The sequence below is a fragment of the Lithobates pipiens genome, unplaced genomic scaffold, assembly GCF_037356315.1.
Source record: "Lithobates pipiens isolate NorthernLeopardFrog02 unplaced genomic scaffold, aLitPip1_a1.2 Scaffold_19, whole genome shotgun sequence".
NCBI classification, from domain to species: domain Eukaryota; kingdom Metazoa; phylum Chordata; class Amphibia; order Anura; family Ranidae; genus Lithobates; species Lithobates pipiens.
In genome coordinates this window covers 210822733-210842469 of record NW_027507764.1, presented here as the reverse complement: position 1 = coordinate 210842469, position 19737 = coordinate 210822733, and the positions used below count along the sequence as shown (strand labels likewise).

Here is a 19737-nt window from a genome sequence, read left to right as displayed (position 1 = left end):
AATGCTTAAAATTGTCTTAAAAATTATGTTTAATTTGGTGAAAATACTGGTATTTTTGTGGAGTTCAGTCCTAGGTTGCTTCAGTATACACATCCTGCAGCGAAAGTTGCTTGTGAACGGGAAGCTTTAATCACATAATTTAGCTTTTTCATCATGTAATTAAATGCTACAGTCATTCGACAAAACTTCTGGTGTGAATGTGGTCCAACATTTGTCATGCACCGAAGATACAGATGTTTAAAATCATTTACATTCCTGCTTACCAAATCCCGAACATCTGTGCAATTGGATGAGTAGAAATGAAAATAGTCAAAAAATCTGAGACAGGCAAAGCCACGCCTTCTTTAAACTGCAGAATGCTACTTGCCACAAACGCATTGTACATGTCATTTAATGTCTGATAATTGTTTTTGAATAAATAGTAGAACAGAAACAAAACTACTTTTGTGGCTGTATGTTTTTTATTTAGGTTAACTATTGATAGAATGAGAAAGAAAGAATTTTGTAGCAAACAATTTAAACAGTTTGTGCCATCAACAAGTATAACATATGCACAGTCCAATAAATGGCAGATGTTTTACTTTAAGTGAGTTCTACACTGAAAACACATGGGCTATATAATGCACTAAATGGCATAATCTGGAAGGTTTTGAAAGCCCATCTAGTAAACAGTATGGTTTATTAAGCCAAAAAAGTTCTAAGCACCATATAATGTTCTTCTTTAGGACTCAGTGTGAAATACCGCCTATTGAGTAAAGTAAAAGTAAAACAGATAAGCTGGCCAAACATTGCATGAAATTCACATGAATGCTCTGTTTGGGAGGTAGTGTGAATTTTGTCAGTTCTCCATACGGTCAATGATTTCTTGGTATTATAACAATGTAAGAGATTTGGGGAACAAGAAAAAAAGTTTTATACTAAAGAATGGATCGTCTGCGCTTTACATAGAGTCACCACTTGGTAAGTGTCTGCACATGTGAGTGCATACATTTGCACTTTATGGCATGTACTTGTGCTGGCCAGCATGCCCAGCACTGATTTTAGCATCAAATTGACTATGTAAGGCTATGTATCCTGAGACCCAAATCTGATCTGATACCTTGTCTTCTGTCACTGAACTGCCCTTTTTCTCTCTGGCCTTGCCTAAACCCTTGCATTATTAACAAATCTGTCCTTTGCCTCTAACTACATCTCTGGTCCTCTGTTGTTTTTCTTTTTTTGTTGACCTGTGCTCTAAACAGGTTCCTGCTGTGTGACCTGCTGTCTACCACTTCCATGGCTGCTGTGTTCCATTTTTCATCCAAGGTTCCAATGGAACCTGTAACACACTATGTGCCAATTCAATGCCTTCACACCAAGTCATATTACTAGAGGTGCTTAAATGGGAGGTGTAAGAAAAGCTACCCTTGTAATCCTAAGATAAGGACACCTCTTAGAGAGGTATTTTTCTTCTAACAAAGCAATTGCTTTTCATATTGTCATGTCATTTACCTTCCATGCTCCAGCACAGGTGCCTTGTCTATCACTCATGAAGCTTCTGGGTATTGCAAGAAGTGTTGCAGCCATATCACATAATTAGACACCTCATGTGACTGCAAAGTCTCTCTCTGAACTCATTCTGTCAAACTACCTACAGTGTACCGGAATTCCATCCAGTCTGCCACAGTCCCTACCAGACTGCTACTATTGTTAGCAGTCTGCTACCATCACTAACAGTCTTCTAGAGTTTCCACCAGTCTGCTACAAGCTATACTAGTCTGCTAGAGTGGCTACTGGTCTAATACAGTCTCTAGAAGTCTGCTGTCATTAGTCCTGCTATGGTTCACTACTAGCCTATCCAGCTACGATCAGCTACCAGTATTCTGCTATAATCTGTTGGTCTTCCCACTACAGCTCGCTATCAGTCAATTCTGTTATCTCTTCTGCTCCACAGGCAACTACCCACCTACAAGTCTATGAGTTCCTGTTGGCTGACCTGGAGCAAGATTTCAGCTATGCACAAACTTCTGTGAAGGAGTCCCTGGCAGAACACTTGTTATTCCATAGACTCCACCCCTGGGGAAAGTGGTTGCTTCCAAAAAGGTTCACACCCACACTTGTGACAACACCTGCATTTTAAACTCCCCAGAGTTTGCAGAAAATTGTCATTGCTCTCTGTTTCTGCTTGACTATATGTGTCCCACAGTTGGAAACTTAAGCCCCGTATAACAATATGAAAATTGGAAGTCAAATTTCGTCCAACAATCTGACGATTTTTGGATCGTTAGTATGGTGCTTTCAATAGCTGATTCTGATTTTTCGTACGACAAAAGCTGGATGTGCAAACTATAAAATTTTTGTTGGATGTGAACACAACGTCCGATTTTCGTTTAATTAATATGGTTTTCATCCAAAAAAAAAACATAAGAGCAATACTATGCGGGTTTAAAAAATACATACAAAACAATTGAACTCATTAGGTCACTTCTGAAGTTGAATTTTTGTATGGTGAGTAGCCTCTTCACATTCGACATGAGACTAGCATGCAACAAAAAAAACGGACGAATGGTCATCCGAAAATCTGAACGTGTGTACGAGACTTAAGATAGTCTTGAGTTAGGGGCACACTTAACAGAGGAGCCTTGACGCAGCAGTGTGGCTTCTACATTTATTTGCAAATTATTGCAATAAAAAACTAGTTTTTTTTACCTGACATTTTTGTATATATATTTATTTTTCGCTGGCAAACTTGAAAATGTGCTGGAGACCTAATTTGTATTTTTTTGTATATTACCCTGCCAACTTGTATCTTTTCCTTTTTGCTAGTTTCAAAAGGATCAGCACGGCTGCTTGTTATAATTCTTTGAATTTGGTGCAAACACACGCTGGAAGCCTTCAGATGCTTTGCAATGACAATTTCCAGTCATTCGGTTTGTTGTTGTACCCTCAAGAAGCACAGGACTACCTACAAGTGAGCCTGCTCTCTGTGCATTGCTAAAGACAGTCATGTAAAAACTTAAGTAGGCTGCATGGACATTGTCTGTTGAAATATGTTGAAAGAGTCAACAAAGGGTAGATCATTTCCAAACACAACCATAGATAAAAGTGATAAACGTGAACAACAACACAAGTAATATGTTCTTTTATTACTGATTTATTCAACAAAATATAGAATGTAGATGTATTTCAATGCTGTGGAAAAATAAGTACATCTTTGGCACGAAAATCTGGCACTACAGCCTTTAGCAGAAATACCTTCTGGCAGGCATTTTATATAGCTGCCCACAAGTCTCTCACATTGACACTTTTTTTCAAAATGGCTTTTGTGGGTTTTTGGCATTTACTGCCCGGTTTGAATCCCCCCTACAACATTTCAATAGAGTGGAGGGGCCTGTGTCCTGTACTCTACTTCAAGATAAGGAATTTACAGTTAATTCCCATAAGGGTATTCAGGGAAATACAATGGTCAAGACCAGACTATATGAGTGATAGACTATTCCCTGGGATTCAGTCATCTGTCCCGCCACTAGGCATAAAAGACTTCCATGTACGATGATAATTCTTGTAGGAGTTGAATTCAATTGCTCTGAGTAATGTTGGAATGACAGAGTCAAAAGTTCCTTAGGTTTTAACAGCTCTGCCATTAAAGCCACTAACTGAGTAGGTGGATGAAATAGGGGGGCCTTGAGCCAGTAAATACGGTTTGTTAGGAAGAGGCAAAGCGAAGTGTTTCACACAATTCTAGGCCAATTTGGTGTGATCAGAATCACTCAAACCCTTTCTTTCTCTATCTTGCACAGCAGCAGAAGGAGGATCTTCATCAGGGAAGGCATAAATAAGTCTAAATTAAGTCCAAGGAGTCACCATGGAAATTATTGTCAAGGCTACCGGATCCCAGGTCCTGACTACTAAGCTGTTCAGCTTGTTGTTGAATCTTGAGGCCATTATGTCCATTATATGGTTGTTATATGGTTATTATATGGTTTTCCCCATTGTTGATAGAAATTTTGAAAGATCTCGGGAAGGGAGACTTTTTCCAGTGTCCAGTGTCTGCCTGCCAACTCTCCACTCTAAGGATGGGAATGGCCAAGAAAGCGGGACTGTGAGGATTTACCCAGATCAGATACTGTATCAGTTTCTCTTAGAGCAGCTTGAGTTCTGGTGTCCCCCTGATGGTTTATGTAGGGCACTGCTGTGGCATTGTCCAGCTTCACCCTGACCAGGTAACCCTGCAGAAGGGGAGTTCAGTGTTGTAGAGTCAATCCGATGGCTCTCAGTTTCAGAATATTAATGCGAAGTTTCAACTCCTTTGAGGACCAGGTCATTTGGACAGTTAGGGAGTTGTCTGCTCTACCCCAGCTTCTAAGGGTGGCCTCCATTGTCACCACCTTCCAGGTTAGGTGAAGGAATGACTTTCCCAAATTCAGAGCAGAACTGGAGATCTGCCATGCCAGAGAGCTTTATCTGGCTGGATAAATGCATCAGATGATCTATCTGTATTTTATTGTTCTACGTCATGAATATGTTAGATTGCAGAAGTTTGGCGTGAAATGGGGCAAAAGAACCGCCTTCGAAAGAGACTATTAGGCCCAAAACTCATGCAAAATAGAACTGAAGAGCATAGTTTGAATCAGAGGGTCCATGACAACTTTTGCTTAAAGTGGAAGTAAACCCATGGATTTAAACAGTTAAAAAAAAAGGCATGCCGGGAATGCTAACTGCACATTGGCTGTTCTCTCAGCCAAACTATCAAACCATCCAATGGCTGGTGTCATAACAAATCACATGTGCAGCACCATAGCAGTTGAAGATTAAACAGAGGCAAAGATGGCAGCTTCCTTGCCTGAAAACGATAGGGGAGTTTATTTCCACTTTAAGAAAAAAAAATCTTGCTTGGGCTCCAAACATTTGAAGGAAATAAATCATCCTCTGGATGTTGACAGAATAAGTTGTGGCTGAGGAATCCTTTAGTGGAAGATTATCCAGGTACCCTGACCATGAATGCCCTGGGTTTTAAAGGTTGATTATCCAGCCAAATGTTTAAAAAAAAAAAAAAAAAAAAAAAATCAAAACCAAATGACCCCTTTTCAGAAAGTAGACATTCTAAAAGTACTTAGTAAGAAGCATGATGATTTTTTTGAAGTTGTAATTTTTTTCCCACAATTCTTTTCAAAATGAAGATTTTTTTTCCCACAAAACTATAAAATTAGCAGGTTATTTCTCTCACATGGCATATGCATACTTGCAACTACACTCCAAAACACATTCTGCCACTCCTCCTGAGTATAGCGATACCACACGTGAGACTTTTCACAGCCTAGTCACATACAGAGGCCCAACATGCAGGGAGCACCATCAGGTGTTCTAGGGACATTAATTACACATCTAATGTCATGACGACTGTTATATCTCCAGGATACCCTTCTCTCTCCTGAGGTTCAGAAAAGAGAATTCACCTTGTCATTTAATTTGTATATTTAAAAGACACAGACAAGAAACAGCAGTCAATTATTGTGTGCGCAGAAAAAGGTTATCTGCCTGGATAGCTACCCATAGGCTCCGGGAGTACGGGGGGGGGGGGGGGAGGAGAGGCCAGGACAATGACCTATCACACTTTTGAAGGCCCTGGAGCACCAGGATGAAGGAAACACCCACAAAATGACAATATTTTTGAAAGAAAACACCCCAACGTATATTCTACGAGGCATGATGAGGCTTTTGAACATGTCATTTTTTTCCAAACATTTTTGGAAAATGTGGAAAGAAAATGAAAATGCTTTTTTTCCCACAGTTGTCCATTTACGCAATATTTATAACAAAAAGCAGGTACATGCAAAATGCACCCCAAAATACATTCTGCTACTCCTCCTGAGTATGGCTATACCACATGTGTGAGACTTTTACACAGCTTGGCCCAACATTCAAGTAGCACCTTCAGGCATAAATTATACATCTAATGTCATGACATCCGATCGCACTTTTGAAGGCCTTTCTAACACATAGCATGAATTACACTTCAAAATAAATTCTATTGAGGAAAGGGTAAAAAAATAACCTGTGGTTTTAGTAGTGCAGTTGTCCACAGAGGAGAGACTTGGTCCAGGCAGCAGGCAGGGACTTGCTTAGCGACAACAAAAGTAATTATCCAGACAGCAGGCAGGAATATATAGGCTATAGTCAGTACAGGGATATTGTTAGCACACCAAAAGCATTTATCCAAAGGAATTGTCCAGGCAGAAACCTGGTCAGCATAGCCAAAATATTGCTCCTGGTACACTGTTACCTATAGACACTCATTATTGCACGGCTCTCCAGCCCTTCATTAACATACTGCCTCTTGCTACAGCTAAACATTTCCTTAGTACAGGTAGCAGACAGAGGTGTCATCAGTTTATGTGGCAGGCAGAGGCATGATGGCAGTAAGTCAGCAGCAGGCTGATGGCCTCAGTCAGGTAAGACCTGGGCACAGAGGTCAAGGCCTCTCCCACTAAAATCTCTTTTTAGCCTCCAGTCTCCAGACCCTAATCCGGAAATGACAAAACCCAGAGAAAACCAAAAAATTCTGAAGCCTCTCACATATGTGAGACCTCCATGGACTACAGTAGAAGGGCAACAGATAAGTCCAAGTGGTAAGCAGAAGCATAGTCGATAAAACAGGCCAGGGCCAGTTTACATGGAACCAGTCCAAGAGGTGGACAGAAGCATGGTCGATACAACAGGCCAGGGTCAGTTCACATGGAAGCAGTCCAAGCGGTAGGAAGAGGCATAGTCAAAAAACAGGCCAGGGTCAGTTCACGTGGAAGGCAGTGGCATGGTTATTTGAGGAAGCATGGAAAATTATCAGCACAGATGATGAAACTGGGGAAATGGTAAAAAATATGGGCTAATATTTTAGGGATGTATGGTAATGTCAGAAGCATTCTCTAATGCATAGGCCGCGTTGGGAGGGACATTGGGGACAATGGTAGCTGATATACGCGACCATCTGGTGGAATACTGTCCGGGAAGTGGTGTTTATGAAGTCGGCTAACAGCATCAGAGCGAAGATTTTTTAGGGGGGGGATCTTTGCTGATAGATGAGGGATGCCACTATTTCTTCGATTCATTTTAGATAGGGGATGGGGCTTTCCGTGGGTTTGGTGTAGGTGATATATGCATTGTAAATGGCCAAATGAAAAGGCTAGAGCTTGGAATCTTTTCCTTCATATATGCAGAACGCATACAGATATTCCGTGGCTCTTTCTCTTAGCTTATATAATTCAACTCCATATTTGGCCTTTTTGCTAGGAATATGTTGTTTTAATCCTTGCCGACCTGTAAAGTGTACCAGGGAGTCATTCACACATATTCTGATCAGGGATATTAAATTCAGCAAACCTTTGGGAATTGTTTTTTTTAAGTGGGCAAATTTTATATAATTGTCATAGTTTGGAAGATCTCGGGAGGGCACTGGGTGTTGTCGCTGTGGATGGGGTGAGTGGACCAGTAGGCATGTCCTTCATTTTTTTTTTGTAAGCCCCATATTAGGGTGAGGCCCATAAACAATTTGAATTCCTCCAAAGTCAGATTTCTCCTTTTATACGGACAGGCTGACTGTGAGAACTTCCTGCTGCTCTCATCAGTCATGTTGAGGATCTGAAATGGTTCCTCACTGCTGTAAACTTTTTTGGACATGTCTGGTACTGGACTGCTGACTGTGTGATGGGTACTTTGGTAATGGGCTATGCCACAGGTATTTGGGTGATAGGCTGTGCGACGGGTGACAGATGACTGCTGACGGTCACTGATGGGTGACTGATGAGTGACAGGTGATGGTCACTGATGGGTGACAGGGGCACTGCTCACAGGCACTGATGGCAGTCTCTGATGGGTGACAGGTGATGATCATTGATGGGTGACAGGTGACGGCCACTGATGGGTCACAGGCAATGGTCATTGATGGGTCACAGGTGCACCGCTGACGGTCACTGATGGCAGGCTTTGAAGGTGACTGGGGCACGTTATGGGCATTGATGGGTGACAGGTGCACTATATGGGCACTAAGGGGTACTGATGTGGTAAATGATGGGTGACAGGTGCCTGGGGGTGGGGGGGGGCGGCGACAGTAACTACTGGGTACAATGGAGGGGGGAGCCAATGAAGTCGACAGGCTGCACGCCATGAGGAGCCCAGGATCTCTCCACTCTCGCTAGGATGAATAAAAAACAGTGATGCCTCTGATCTTATACCCCCGCAGACTGTTTGGAACATTGCTTGGAACACAGCGCGTACGGCATCGGCACCTGTAGTTGACTGTGTGCCGGTAGCGCCTCATGGTAGAGCTGACGGTTCCCTCCGGGGAGTCTCACCTTGAGACTCGGGTGGCCGGCTCTTCGCTGTAGACTAGCTGTGCTCAGAGGGCGGACCTCAGGTGTTGGAGGAAGCTGGAGGAAGCCGAGGGATGCCGAAAGAGGAGGAAGCAACAGCTGACAGAGCGGAGGTGAGCGGGGTAACCCAAGGGACCTTCGGAGACACTTGGGGAGCGCCGAGGCGTTCCGGGGAAACCCGAAGTGTGGAGGAGATCTGAACGGGTAAGCGCTATAGGCTGTGAATGCAGGCTGGAAAGAGCTTTAGTCGACAGAAGTGCTCCCCCTACCTGGCTGTCGGCAGATAAGTAGAAACTATAAGTAAAGTCAAAATATTGTTCCTTTCTTCTGAATGCGCAAATGTACTCCAGGGAGGAAATGTATGGAGAGAAAGGATTTTTTTTATATACTAGACCCCTGAAAAGATTTCTGAAAGAAGGGGCAGGCCCTGACTGGATAAGTTGCAGAAGGACCCTCTCCCCCGACCCCTTTTTTTTTTTTCTTTTTTTTTCTTGGCAATGGAATACAGCCCGGGGAATGCCTAAAGGACTGAGTAAATTTAAAAAGCATATAGCAGAGCAGGTATTAATTTGGTGGTGTAAGGAAGAAACAGTATAAATACTTGGCCAGTTCCGTATAACCCTCACTTCTAGTTGGGGGATTCCCCCCCTTCTCTCCCCTTTTTTCTTTTCTTTCTCGGATTGCTGAACGATTGACTAATGTGGTGTGAAGCCTAAGTAAAGTAACTGTGCAATTTAAATGATAGTGTTTTATTCCTGCGCTACCACTGGTGATCTATCAAATGTCAGGGGCTGCTGCTACTACCGGAATGGATCACACCGTATCCACTTAATATGAAACTAAAGATATGTTGGTATGGGGTGATAAGTATAATGCCTAGTTACATAAATCAATAGTGTAATATAAAACTATATAGATAAATGTCTACTGAATAATATCAAAGTGCAAAGTGCTACATCAAATAAAATAAAATAAACACACCATAGAGGTGATAGAATCCAAATAAATGAAAATCAAGTGAACAAAGGTAAGTAACTAAAAACAGTCTCTTAAAAAATTACTATTTTGATAAAGTGCAGAGAAAATGCAAAAAAAAAAAAACGCACTACAGAGTCAATTGAAAACCTCCACGGAAACACAACTGCTTCAATTGAGTGCAAAGCCAAAAAACTGTGAATTGATCATAAAGTGCCAAGTGCGTCTTATAAATGTGCAAATAAGTAAACACTCTCCAGAGGTGATAAAAGTGAACCACCCTAATAATAAACAAATGATATACAAGAAAGTAAGAGAGTATACCTAGACCAAAAAGAGGGTACCCTCTCCTGATCACATGGAAATTAACTTTAGAATTAAACAAAAAATATATATAGTAGTAAACGCACTACAGAGCCGGCTGTAACATACGTTATATCAGAATGAATCCGGCCTCTATAGATTAAATATACATATTGAAATCCATCAAAAATAAAAAAATAAAAAGATATAAATATTCAACTCCATAAATAAACAACAGTCTCCTTTAAGTGCAAGTGCTTTGTGTAAACGTGTGCAAATTCAACTGAGGTGTGGGTCTCCCAGTGCTTAATCCCGCTGTGATCACACTTTAGTGGGCAGTGGCCCCTTACCTATAGCAAGGAGGGATTCGCATAGAGGTATATAGATTTCTTTATATTTCTTCTCTCCTGGTAAATTCGGTCACCTTCTCCTTTAAATTATATTCTTATTGCTCCATAGGACCCAATAGATTAATAGAGAGGGAATACCATAGTGTAGTATTTCACAAATAGCATTTATTAAAAATGTTCATACACAGGGTACTCACACATTAATAGATAGAAAAAAGCCTTTTTCTAGTAATCAGCAGAAAGTGCATCCACAGTCAGCTTCCTTCCCATCCCTACGCGTGACATCACATCACGTGACTTCAAATGAAATTTATTTTAGGAAGACCTATGGATTCCTCTGCCTTGTTAAGATGTAAGGGAGCCCCGCATGTTGCTGTGGGAGGCCTCTGCCCATACCTCTTAATGGGGGGCCAGGGGGGCCCTCTGGGGGGGCGCGCAGGGACTGGATTTAGGAATGGAGGATGTGAGTAGTATAAAAATGTTGTCCTATAATGTCCACGGTCTGAACTCACCAGGGAAGAGACATATAATTTTGCGAGAATTGGAAAGATATGAGGCCAAAATTGTATTCCTTCAGGAGACGCATATTACCCAGGACTCAAATACCCAAATTTACTCAAGAAATCTACCAACATGGTTCTACGGAGATTCGCCAACTAGAATGGCAAAGGGGGGTGGCAATAGGTTTTGGAAAAAATATGCGATTTGAAATAGAAAAAAGAAAATTGGATCCAGAAGGACGGTTTCTTTTTCTCTTAGGATCTATATATAACAAAGTACATGCTTGCCAATGTATACTGTCCAAACAGAAATCCTAAAAAATATATGGTGAAAACATTGAAAGACCTAATGGAATTTAAGCAAGGTAAATTAATACTAGCAGGGGATTTCAATTTCTCCATGGACCATAAACTGGACAGCACCCCAGTCGCAATAGATAGGGAAATACGGCAATCAAAGAAAATAAAAAAAATCTGCATGAACATCAATTGGTAGACCCATGGCGTTTGCAACACCCAAGCATAAAGGACTATACATTTTACTCAACGGTACATGGAATATATTCCCGTTTGGATTACATTATGGTGGAACACAGAACTCTGGACAAAAATAGGGATTATAACAGCTTCAGACCATGCACCCGTGATGCTAAAGATGAAATTAAATGGAGAGCCCATGGATAGAGCAACATGGAGAATAAATGAAGACCTACTGGAGGACAAGGAAAACCAAAAAACAATAAATGATGAGATTGAAAAATATTTTTGGGAAAATGACACCCCAGACATATCGAAGGCAACTTTATGGGAGGCTCATAAGTCTGTAATTAGAGGTAAATTGATTTCTATTGGGGCAAGTAAAAAACAGGAACGGAAAAAAACTATGATGAGAATCACCAAAGAAATACAGTGGTGTGAAAAAGTGTTTGCCCCCTTCCTCATTTCCTGTTCCTTTGCATGTTTGTCACACTTAAGTGTTTCGGAACATCAAACCAATTTAAACAATAGTCAAGGACAACACAAAATGCAATTTGTAAATGAAGATGTTTATTATTAAAGGTGAAAAAAAATCCAAACCATCATGGCCCTGTGTGAAAAAGTGATTGCCCCCTAAAACTAATAACTGGTTGGGCCACCCTTAGCAGCAACAACTGCAACCAAGCGTTTGCGATAACGTGCAATGAGGCTTTTACAGCGTCCTGGAGGAATTTTGGCCCTCTCATCTTTGCAGAATTGTCCTAATTCAGTTACATTAGAGGGTTTTCGAGCATGAACAGCCTTTTTAAGGTCATACCACAACATCTCAATAGGATTCAGGTCAGGACTTTGGCTAGGCCACTCCAAAGTCTTCATTTTGTTTTTCTTCAGCCATTCGGTGGTGGACTTGCTGGTGTGTTTAGGATCATTGTCTTGCTGCAGAACCCAAGTTCGTTTCAGCTTGAGTACACGAACAGATGGTCGGACATTCTCCTTCAGGATCTCTTGGTAGACAGCAGAATTCATAGTTCCTTTTATCACGGCAAGTCTTCCAGGTCCTGAAGCAGCAAAACAGCCCCAGACCATCACACTACCACCACCATATTTTACTGTTGGTATAATGTTCTTTTTATGAAATGCAGTGTTCCTTCTACGCCAGATATACTTGGACACACACCTTCCAAAGAGTTCCACTTTTGTCTCATCGGTCCACAGAATGTTGTCCCAAAAGTCTTGGGGATCATCAAGATGTGTTGTGGAGAAATTGAGACGAGCTTTGATGTTCTTTTTGCTCAGCAGTGGTTTTCTCCTTGGAACTCTGCCATGCAGGCCATTTTTGCCCAGTCTTTTCCTGATGGTGGAGGCATGAACGCTGACCTTAACTGAGGCAAGTGAGGCCTGCAGTTCCTTGGACGTTGTTGTGGGGTCTTTTGTGACCTCTTGGATGAGTCGTCGCTGCGCTCTTGGGGTAATTTTGGGTGGCCGGCCACTCCTGGGAAGGTTCACCACTGTTCCATGTCTTCGCCATTTGTGGATAATGGCTCTCACTGTGGTTCGCTGGATTCCCAAAGCTTTGGAAATGGCTTTATAACCCTTTCCAGACTGATAGATCTCAATTACTTTCTTTCTCAATTGTTCCTGAATTTCTTTGGGTCTCGGCATGATGTGTAGCTTTTAAGGATCTTCTGGTGGACCTTACTGTGTCAAGCAGCTCCTATTTAAGTGATGCCTTGATTGTGAACAGGTGTGGCAATAATCAGGCCTGGGTGTGGTTAGAGAAATTGAACTCAGGTGTGGACAACCACAGTTATAGTATGTTTTAACAAGGGGGGCAATCACTTTTTCACACAGGGCCATGATGGTTTGGATTTTTTTTCACCTTTAATAATAAACACCTTCATTTACAAATTGCATTTTGTGTTTACTTGTGTTGTCCTTGACTATTGTTTAAATTGGTTTGATGTTCCGAAACACTTAAGTGTGACAAACATGCAAAGGAACAGGAAATGAGGAAGGGGGCAAACACTTTTTCACACCACTGTATATGAACTGGAACAAAGGCATAAGAAGCAAGCGGAAAAGGAAACATTTCGGACATTAACTATAAAAAGAGAATAATTAAAGGAAGTGACGAAAGAAGAAGAGGGAAGCAACTATAATAGAGTAGCCCAGGAGAGCTATACGTGGGGTAATAAGCCAGGGAAATATCTTGCAAACTTAGCAAGATAAAAAAAAAAAATTCCTGTTTTTTTTTTCTTCAAAAAATTGTCATATTATCAGGTTATTGCTCACACACAGCATATACATACCACAAATTACACCCCAAAACACATTCTGCTATTACTCCCGAGTATGGCGATACCACATGTATGAGACTTTTACACAGTGTGGCCACATACAGAGGCCCAACATGCAGGGAGCGCCATCAGGCGTTCTGGAGCACCCAGGCCAATTCTGACATTTCTCTCCTACATGTAAAAATCATAATTTATTTGCTAGAAAATTACATAGAACCCCAAAACATTATATATGTTTTTTAGCAAAGACCCTAGAGAATACAATGGTGGTTGTTGCAACTTTTTATCATGCACGGTATTTGTGCAGCAATTTTTCGAACGCCTTTTTTTGGGGGAAAAAAACAGTTTTCTGCTTAAAAAAATAAAAAAATCTGTATAGTTAGCCCAATGTTTTTGCATAATGTGAAAGATGAAGTTACGCTGAGTAAATAGATACCTAACATGTCACTCTTCAAAATTGCACACGCTCGTGGAAGGGGCGCCAAACGTCGCTACTTAAAAATCCCTATAGGTGACGCTTTAAATTTTTTTACTGGTTATATGTTTTGAGTTACAGAGGAGGTCTATGGCCAAAATTATTGCTCTCGCTCTAACGTTCGCAGCGATACCTCACATGTGTGGTTTGAATACCATTTTCATATGTGGGCGGGACTTACGTATGCGTTCGCTTCTGCATGCGAGCACATGGGAATAGGGGCGCTTTAAATTTTTTTTTTTTATTGTTCATTTTACTTTATTTGTTTTAGTTTGACATTTTTTTCCCCCAAAAATAATTTTTTTGATCACTTTTATTCCTATTACAAGGAATGTAAACATCCCTTGTAATAGGAATATGGCATTAAAGGTCCTTTTTACAGTGAGATATGGGGTCAATAAGACCCCGCATACTCTGAGTATTGGTATTTTGTTTTGTCTAGTTAGCAATAGTCTGGCAAATAGACATGATAGCAATAACGTGCTGCAGGACTGGACCCGCAAGTGCAAATTAGGCCTTTAGGAGGGCTTCCAAATGCCTAGCAACAGAATCCTTAAGCGCTTGTCCCCCATCCAATGAACATTAGCTGCAGACAGGCAACACAGCCAGGCTAGGCGACGTACTTGTACATCACCTAGCACACCAGCAGAACCCCTAGGGCATGCATCAGCACAATCCTCTGAGCTGTGATCCTTTGATCCTGTGCTCCTACCATCACATGATTACATTTTCAAAAAACCGTCATGAATGGAAGTGATTGTGATGCTGCGTTTGGCCCACAGTTATCACATGGTACCTGGGCCAATCACAGCACCCGGTACCATGTGATTAGCTGTAGACAATCACAGCATGTCAACAGTAAGCCAGCTTTCATGAATGGAAGCCCATTCATGACAGTTAACTATGGCTTATAACAGTGATGCTCACTTGTATAAGCAAAAACATTGTAATAAAATCCCTGATCACTCTCCCAGAGTCTCTATGATGAATGTAAAGAAAAAAAAAAAGTTAAAAAAATATTGAAATCTTTAAAAAAATTTAATAAAAAATTGAATTTTTTGTCACCAGTCAGTATCCCTGATCACTGTCTCACTAGTCATATGATGATGCTGTGCTGCTGCTGCAAAAAAAAAAAAGAAGTGGGAAAAAAAACTTTATTTATAATGTTTTAATTTTCCAAAAAAATTACAACTTCAAAAAACTCACCATTCCACTTACTAAATATCTCAGACTGTCTACTTTCCAGTGGTAATTTGGGGGGGGGGGGTAGTTGTACTGTCTTCGCATTTTAGTGATCCAAGAAATTAGATAAGCAGTCAGTACACCAGGACTGATCAATTTTCAAATATATATACCATAGTTTGTAGACTCTAAAACTTTCATACAGACTAAATAATATACAATAATTTGGGTTATTTTTACCAAAGAAATATAACAGGCTATATTTTGACCCAAAGTTATGACCAAATATTATTTGTTTACAAACTTATAACAGACAATAAGAAAAACATGTTTTTTTTTTTTACATTTTGGTATTTTTTTTCTGTTTATATAGCAAAACATTAAAAATCCCAGTGATGATCAAATACCATGAAAATATGCTCAATTAACTACTTGCCTACTGGGCACTCACACCCCCTTCCTGCCCAGGCCATATTTCAGCTTTCGGCGCTGTCGCACTTTGATTGACAATTGCGCGATCATGCTACACTGTACCCAAACACATTTTTGATCATTTTCTTCAAACAAATAGAGCTTCCTTTTGCTGGTATTTAACCACTTCCCGACCAGCCGCCACAGTTGTACTGCAGTAACATGGCTAAGCTGCGTGAATCACCATTATGTAACGTCACCATTATGTTACGTCACTCCCTTTGGTGGCCACTAGTGCCCGCAGCTCGCCCTCGGAGCAAATGCAAGTGCCCGACGGTCTCCATGACCGCCGGGCTCCCACGATCTCTCATAACGCGGCGAGAACTGGGATCTCTGTGTGTAAAAACAAAGATCCCGGTTCTCTGAGGGGAGAAGTGACAGGTCGTCTGTTCATACAAAGTATGAACAGCGAATTTTAATCTCCCATAGTCAGTCCCCTCCCCCCTTCAGTTAGAACACATACTAGGGAACACAATTAACCCCTTGATCACCCCCCTAGTGTTAACCCCTTCACTGCCAGTGACATTTTTATATATCACTGATAGTTGTATTAATGCCAATGGTCCCAAAAAAATGTGTCAAAATTGTCCAATGTGTCCGTCATAATGTCGCAGTCGCGATAAAAATTGCAGATCACCTCCATTACTAGTAAAACAATAATAATAATAAAAACGCTATAAATCTATCCCCTATTTTGTAGACACTATAACTTTTGCGCAAACCAATCAATATAAGTTTATTGGGATTTTTTTTTTACCAAAAACATGTAGAAGTATACATAACGGCGTAAACTGAGGAAAGATTTTTTTTTTTATATATTTTTGGGGATATTTATTATAGCAAAAAGTTAAAAATATTTTTTTTTCAAAATTGTTGCTCTTTTTTTGTTTATAGTGCAAAAACTAAAAACTGCAGAGGTGGTTAAATACCACCAAAAGAACACAAAACTATTTGTGGGGAAAAAAGGACATCAATTTTGTTTGGGTGCAACGTCACACGACCGCGCAATTTCAGTTAAAGCGACGCAGTGCTGAATCGCAAAAAATGCTCTGGTCAGGAAGGGGGTAAAAGCTTCCGGGGGCGAACCGGTTAATCGCTACAAAAAAAAACATTTTGGAAAAAAACTTTTTTTACTTTTTTTCTATGAGTAAATTTTGTAACTATGTAATTTTTCGCCTTCACAGATGAGCGGTGATGAGGTGGCACTGATGGGCACTGATAGGCTGAACTGGTGGGCATTGATGAGGTGGCACTTATGGGCACTGATGAGGCAGCACTGATTAGGTGGCACTGATATGCCGCACTTATGGACACTGATAGGTGGCCCTGATATGTGGCACTGATGAGCACTGTTAGGTGGCAGTAATGGGCACTAATAGGTGGCACTGGTGGGCACTGATAGGCAGCATGGATAGGTGGTACTGATGGGCATTGATGGTTGGCACTGATTGGCGACACTGATGGGCATTGATTAACAGCAGTGATGGGCATTGATGGGTAGCACTGATTGCCAGCACTGACTGGCATCACTAATGGGAACTGATTGGCACTGATAGCTGGCATTGGTGGGAAATGGTGGGCACTGATTTGTGACACTATTTTACATTATTTTAATCAGGGCCATGCTTGACTGTAGGCAAGACACACTTGTCTTTGTAGTCCCCACCTGGTTGCTGCCAACACACTTGATACCATCTGAACCAAATAAGCTCATCTTGGTTTTATCAGACCACAGGACATGGTTCCAGTAATCCATGATCTTAGTCTGCTCGTCTTCAGCAAACTGCAGGCTTTCTTGTGCATCATCTTTAGAAGAGGCTTCCTTCTGGGATGACAGCCATGCAGACCAATTTGATGCACTCATATGTTTATTTCTCAAAGAAAACCTCTGGATATGATGCTGAGTATGTGCACTCAACTTCTTTGGTCGACCATGGCGAGGCCTGTTCTGAGTGGAACCTGTCCTTGTAAGCCGCTGTATGGTCTTGAGGACAGATCCTCAGAGTTCTTTGCCATGAGGTGTCCCGTTGAACTGCCAGTGACCAGTATGAGAGAGTGAGAGCGATAACACCAAATTTAACACACCTGATCCCCATTCACACCTGAGACCTTGTAACACTAATGAGTAACTTGACACCGGGGGGGAAATGGATAATTGGGCCCAATTTGGACATTTTCACTTAGGGGTGTACTCACTTTTGTTGCCAGCAGTTTAGATATTACTGGCTGTGTGTTGAGTTATTTTGAGTGGACAGTAAATTTACACTGTTATACAAGCTGTAAACTCACTACTTTACATTGTAGCAAAATTTCTTCAGTGTTGTCATGCCATCTTCAAAAAAGGTTGTCAACAATGTCACCCAGGATCCCTGCTTGACTGTTTGCAATAATTCAGGAAGACGAATGGCCACATTAGTTTGGAAGATCCGTAAACTACAAGCCTCAAAACCATGTTCGACCCCAACCAGAACCTCATCACTTCACAGTATGAGTAGCTGCATCTCCTTATAATCAGTAAGTTCTCCGGTTCATGCAAATCAGATCCTGAGTGTCATCACAAATGCACCTATTATCTGTGATTAACCTGCCTGGCGGTAATCTCAAGTGTGGCTCGGGGGTTAATTTTCAGTACCAAAAGCAGTAACCCCGAGCCCCATTCAGGATTACACAGCAGTATCCATGCAAAGGTACTTGCTTTGTCCCTAGGATCCTGCGATGTACTCCCGCTGTATGCTCCAGATGGATCCTCCGCCCGATGCCTCTGTGTTCCGGGTTCCATTCCCTGTGAGCGTCGCAGCTCATGGGGGCTGAACCAGTGGCAAATTCAAGAAGTACAAAACATAAAACACACACACACACAATACATTTTAATCTGTTAGGATTACATTACTGTATCAAATCATTTGACCTCAGTTTTGTCCCTAATGCTTTGTCCAGTGCCCTGCCCGCACTTTTACTATTCTTTCTGCCTGCAAACATCCATGGCATCCAAAGAGCAACCCCCTACATCAAAAGTGGTTTTAGACCAGCTAGAGAACAGCGATAGTGAATTAGAATCACTTGCAGAATTGAGCGATAGTGATTTGTGGGAAATTCATCATCAGACACTGAAAGTGCCACCAGCGGCGATTCTGCGACTGAGCTCATTGATGTATGAACTTGGTGCTCTATTGACTGTGGTACGGATCACGCAGCGTCCCCAAAATTCCCATTTACTGGAGCATCTGGTATGAAAGGAGACAACCCCTTGGCATACATACAACTATTTCTGACTAATGAGGTTATTGAAAAAAAAGTTACTGAGACAAACCAGTACCAAGAGCAACAATTAGCTACTACGTATCAGAAGTTTCCAAGAAGCAGCAACTGGGAACCAGTGACCAAGATGACATTGGAAATTTCAGGGCCTAATAATACTTTAGGGAGTGGTGGGGAAACCCCTGCAGAAGTGGTATTGGACAACTAATCAATTATTTGCCACTCCATTCTTTGGCACGGCCATGTTAGAGTACAGATCATGAAATATTTACACTTTGAAAACAACAAAGAATTTGATGAAACTACTCATCCTGCACCAAAACTAAGAAAATTTGGGAAGTATCTCAAATGATTTTAAAGAATTTGGAATGGAGCTATGTGCCAAAAAGAGATATCAGCATAGATGAAAGTCTAATGGCCTACAAGGGAAGGCTCAGCTGGGTACAATACATTGCATCAAAGAGAGCACAATTTGACATAAAATCCTACATGCTATGCGAATCGTCAACTGGCTACATTTGGAATTCAGTTTTATACACTGGAAAGGGAACAAAATTAAATCAAAAATACAACAACTATGAAATAGCAACATCTTCTGTTCTTTCACTTATTGAGCAATTGCTAAATAAGGGCATAACATCCGACAAATTGTATACATCTCCTGAACTTTATGAGTTTCTTCTGGAAAACAAAACAGGTGGCTATGGAACCATTAGGGCTAACAGGTGAGATATGCCACAATTGTTTGGAAATAAGAAGCTGAAGCATGGAGAAATGGTTGTCTGGCAGAAAGGCAAAATGATGGCACTGTGATGGCGTGACAAGAAATAGTGTGCCTAATGAGTACAGTTCATAATACCTCCACTGTTATGGTATGCATGAAAGGTGGGAAAGAAATCATGAAGTCACGTAGTGATAGACTACAATAACACCATGGGAGGTGTCGGCAGAGCCAGCCAAGCAATTACATTCTACCTAGCAAAGAGGAATGAAGTACTACAAGAAGATCTTCAGGCATCTTCTTGAGCAATGCTTGTGGAATACCTACATTCTGCTCAAAAAAAGAGTGATAAGCCTTTGATTCATTCTGACTTAATTTGGAAA

At 41.2% G+C, this 19737-nt stretch overlaps 1 protein-coding gene across 7 annotated transcripts in view; it reads right to left on the bottom strand.

Annotated features, from left to right (window-relative positions):
* SUGCT (succinyl-CoA:glutarate-CoA transferase) overlaps window positions 1–19737 on the bottom strand; it is a 1356517-nt gene that overhangs the window by 1101076 nt on the left and 235704 nt on the right. The gene's annotated exons all lie outside the window — the stretch shown is intronic.